Here is a 4893-nt window from a genome sequence, read left to right as displayed (position 1 = left end):
CAGCCCCATGAGGCTGAAGTGCCCCGGTACCGGCACAACGCAGCGAGCGGCCGTGGCTGGCGGCGAGGTGGGGCCCGTCCTGCCGGGGCCGCCGCGTCCTTCGCCCGACTTTGCCAACCCGTTGGTATGCTGCTCCACCGGCCTCCTTTGAAACTCCATCTCCTGTTTTTCCACTTTAATTCCTAAACTCTATTATCCGCTCTCCCCTGTGTTTAAGCCAGTTTTGGTTCACTTACTGCACACTTATCTTTTTCAGCAAGGGTCTGTGTTTACAGCTTAGCTCGTTTAATTTTGCTTTTCTCTCCCTCGCCACAATTATGTGTTATAACTGATAATTTTTGCTTGGGGGCTATTAAAAAAAAAGAAAAAAAAGGAGGGGGGCTACCTTTTGTTCCCAAACACACGTGCAGCTGCTCAGCACAGCCAGCTCCTACCGCAGCGCTCAGTGTTGCCTAACCCCATGTGTGCCTGGGCTGGGGGCCGTGGGCTGGGGGCAACCCTCAAATCCTCAGCCCAGCAGGACGTGGGGCATCCTTTCTTATAAAAGAGTAACACCACTTTCTAATTAGGATAATTGTGCCAGGCTGGGTGGGGCTGTGGGCAGCCTGGTCTGCTGGGAGGTGTCCCTGCCCGTGGCAGGGGGTCGGAAGGGGACAGTCCTTGAGGTTCCCGCCGAGCGAACCTCTCCGTGCCGGGGTGGCTGCAATGTAGAGGGGAGCCCAAGCCTGTGGCTCTGCCTCCCTCACTGCGCTCTGCTGGCAGCAGTGAATTACTGGTGCTCACCCAGAGCAGCCACTTCCCATCCTTCCCTTCCAAGGCATCATCCCACATCCCAGGTATCACTCCCTACTGCGGTAGGGGTGCTTTTATTTTCCTACTTAATATGATATATTTTCAAAATGGTGGGCAAGAATATAGGATTTTGTCCCCGGTGCATAGCACCTGCAATCAGAGTAATTTTTCTCAATAAAATAATTCAATTTCTTAAAAATAGTAATAATGAAAAATTTAAATGCAGTGCAAGGCATGCAGCCGGGGTTACATCTCCCCCCGCTGCAGCACTGTCGCCCACAAGGAGCAGGGAGCCAGGCACCCAGCGCTGCTCTGGGGGAGCCCGCGGTGCTCTCTGCTCTGCAAGCAGCCGCACGTGCTGCACTTGTCCTGGTCAGGGCTGTGCTACAGGAGCATGTTGGCGGCACGCTGGGGTGCTGCCGGTGCCCCCCGGGGTGGGCAGTGCCCTGCACCCCACCTGCAGCCCCGAGCTGCGGGCGGCCAGGAATGGGGCGTTGTGCACGAGGCTTTGTGAAGGGAGCTGTGGAAGTGCCTGGGACACAGGGATAGCGAAGCAGCTGATTGCTTTGGGGTAATTACAGGTTTCTCTTTGGGCAGATTCATTAGGCAGCCCAGCGTACTTGTACACGTGCGTGATCAACTGCTCCCAACTACTCCTCATTCTTTTTTATTCCTGATTAAAAGGGAAGCAATCAATTACCAAACAGAGGCTTTAAAAGAGCTCGGGAAATAATAATCCCATTTAATGACCAAGGACTTTTTAGACTCGCCATTTCAGCTACTTTCTTTGAGGGAAAGAGCTCTCTAGCCCAGCAGGTGCCCAGCACCATACAGCATGTGGCTGTTTCCTGGGCTCATGGTCTGTGATATGTGCAATGGGGCTCTGCCGGGGCACTTTGTGCCAAGCCGCCCCTCTGTTGTCTCCTGCCGGAGGGCAGCGTCCTCTTGGTGGGATTCTGAGGGTGCTCGGCTGCGGTTTGCTGCATAGGAGAGGGATCTGCTGCCATGGTGTTGAGCACGTCCCTTGTGTTGCTGTATTTAATGCACGCTGAAGCGCCTCGGAAATGGTGTGCTGAGCACGGTTAGTTATGTTTGCAAGCACAGCTGGTGTGGGTTTCAGACCTCTGTGAGCAGGGGAGAATCAGGTGCCCGGCAGGTGTGGATTAGTGCTGTGGCAGAGCATGGCCCATGGGTTCTCCACACGGCTCCGTCCCCAAGTCCAGCACCTCCCGGTGCCCCCAGGCACCTGTGGCTGTGGCTCCGCTGGGCTCGGTCGCTGTGCCGCTCAGCACGAAGCTCCCAGGTTTAAGGTGCAAACTCACATCTCGGTCAGGCTGTGGTTTCCGGTTCAAAATCTCGGTCACCGTGCTCCTGACGCAGCAAAACTGCTGTCTCTGCCTTGGCTCCGCGTGTGTTCCCTGTTCTCCCCAGGCGGCGGTCTCCTGGCGCGGGGGCTGGCACCGCGCGTCCCGCAGCGGCAGGCAGGAGCCGAGCCCCAGGGGACAGGAAAGGGTTTTCCAACACTGCAGTTGTTAAAATTTGTATCAATCTCCTCTAATGCCCACTTTTATTGACACGGTGCCACTTAGCAAAGCAACAGCTCCATTAACATCTGCATTCCTCCCGTCAGACGTGCTCCCTCCCAGCTGAGCTGGCTCCCCAGGGTCTTTTACTTCGGCATTAATTCCCTCAAATTGATGCTTGCATCCCTCTGCAGCGCTTTTAAGCTTCACATTAAGTCAAGCTGCTGTTTGCCCTGCATCACCCCTCCATAACCTTTTGTCAGACTCTCGATGTGTCTCTTAATGTGCTTTTAATTGGCCTCTGACACCGGCAGTGTCTCCTCCGGAGCAAGCCCTGCCCTGGATGGGGGCCGGCAGCCTCCGGCCATCGCCCGCGCTGCCCTGCCCTGCTCGGCCTTTGCAGATCCGGGCTCCTCGTCAGTCAACTTCAGTGCAATAAATTAAAAGCATCAAAAAACGATAGTGAAGTTGTTAGAAATCTTGCAGTTTGGATTGAAATGAGGGTTGTAAAGGGAGCAAGAGCTGGGCAGGCTGGGCAGGGGGTTGTGACATCCAACCTCGCTTTTCTATAAGTTTCTGTAGGCACTGGCCTGCGAAAGCCAGGCCAAAGGAAATCGGACTTTGTTATCACTAAAAATTCTTGTTTTTGCAAAGAAGTGTCACCATAAATATTTCTTCTTAGTAGGGAAACAGTCTTTTTTTCTGATTAACTATGTGGCAAAAGCAAGTCCAGAAAGGGGAACAGATCGTGCTTCATGTAAGTAATTTCCTTAATCTTGTGGGCTGCCTGAAGGCTTTAGTCCTGGCTGCAAGGATCACAAAGATATTTTATTACTGCTGGTATCGCTGATCTAGTTAGGCTTACATTCTTCTTAACAGAAATCCTGCATGTACTTTTCCTGCAGATCCAAACCTCCTTTATTAATCTTTTAATGTGGCTCGGTGAGAGAGCAGAACAGACAGGGCTTTTAGCAGCGCCGTGCCAGAGCCTCCCTGGGATGCACCCGGCTGTCCTCTCCGTGCGCTGGTCAGCACAGTCCTTCACACCAGCCCCATCTTCCAAGATGCTCAATCACGAACAAGGTCCAGGCTAAGCTCTCCTCGGTGCCGGGGCTGCCCTGCAGGAACAGCAGGTGCTCAAGGGCAAAGAACACGTGAATGATCTAATTCCCGAGCGAAAGGAGCAAAGGCAGCACAGCCCTCCCAGCCCCGGGATAAAACGGCTTGTGTGGAGCAAGGGTTGGGGTGAGCGAGGCTGTGTTGGTCCCCCATGTCCCCCGTGCTGGAGAGCTGGGTGTGCTTTTGGCCACTCAGGAGCTGGGTTGCAAGAAAAGTTCCAGCAAGATTCACAGGAACAGGGAAAACCCTGTAACTTTAACAAACCTTTATATATCCCCTATAACCTGTCTATGCTAAATAAGTAAGTTAAGAAAAGTGTTGTGCTACCACAGCTGTGGCCATGCAGATAGCTGATGCACCGCCTGTCTACTACACGCGCCCTGATATTGATCTGGCGCTGGAGCAGCTTGTGCTCAGATATTTATATTCCTAAACTGACGAAGTCTTAAAAAAACAACTGAATAAGCAAACGGTAAAAATGCATAAAAGCTAAAAATAAGTGTATGAATGTGGGTAAAGCGAGAGGCGTGGACGCCCGAGGAGAGCAACGCGCAGCTCAGGTGTGAGCTGCCGCCGGGAGCCCCCTGGGGCTGGGGGCGGTGAGAAATTGGGTGGGGAGAGGCCCCGCAGCGTGTGCCCGGTCCCGTTACACACAGGGAGGCATCAGGGAGATCCGCAGCAGAATTAATTTATTTTAATGCGATTGGTGAGCTCTGAAATATGTCCCTTCTTTATCTGCTCCTCAGGGAGATCGCTAAATACTCCTTGAAAGGATTAGCCTCTCCGTACCAAATCTGCTTACATTTACCCTAAAATAGCTCCGCGAAAATATTCCATGTCCGGATTTTATTTCTGCTGCCATGGAAGCTGGCGTGTAATAACATTGTCTGCAAATACTGGGGGGAAGAAAGGCAAATGCAAATAGGCAGAACAGAAGAGGGGTTGGGGTGACTGAAGAATTTGGGAAAACTGTAAAAATTGGCTTTCAAAAGGCCCTTTGGCACGAGCACCTGTGGCTGTGTGTGCCACGGAGATGGCAGTACCACATTTTTAAGGCCCTGAGGGGTAGGGCGGTTTGGCCAGGGATCGGCCTGGCTGATGTGGTGCTGCTCAGGGATCCGGAGGGACCGCCCGGACACGAGCCCTGAGACAGCGGCTGGGCAGTGCGGAAATCCTTGGGGAAAGGAAATCCTTGCTGCTCGCGCTGCTGAGGAGGGAGCTGCAGAGGTGTCACAGCTAGCTGCAAGTGCTGCCAGAGGGAGTTACAGAAACGGGGAACTTAACCCCGGGTTCTCTCTGGAGCCGGACACGGCACGGTTCCAGCGAGGTCGCTCCGTGATAGCGGGGTTTTGCTGAACCGGGGGGATCGGGGCTCGCTCCAAGCTGCAGCTGTGCCACCTCTGCCTGCGGTGCTGTACGGCACCCTCTGGCATTTAGCAGCTCGCTGCACCTCTGTGAG

The sequence above is a fragment of the Cygnus olor genome, chromosome 7 (assembly GCF_009769625.2).
Source record: "Cygnus olor isolate bCygOlo1 chromosome 7, bCygOlo1.pri.v2, whole genome shotgun sequence".
Classification (NCBI taxonomy): domain Eukaryota; kingdom Metazoa; phylum Chordata; class Aves; order Anseriformes; family Anatidae; genus Cygnus; species Cygnus olor.
The sequence above is the reverse complement of the archived record's forward strand: the minus strand, read 5'-3'. Positions refer to the sequence as shown.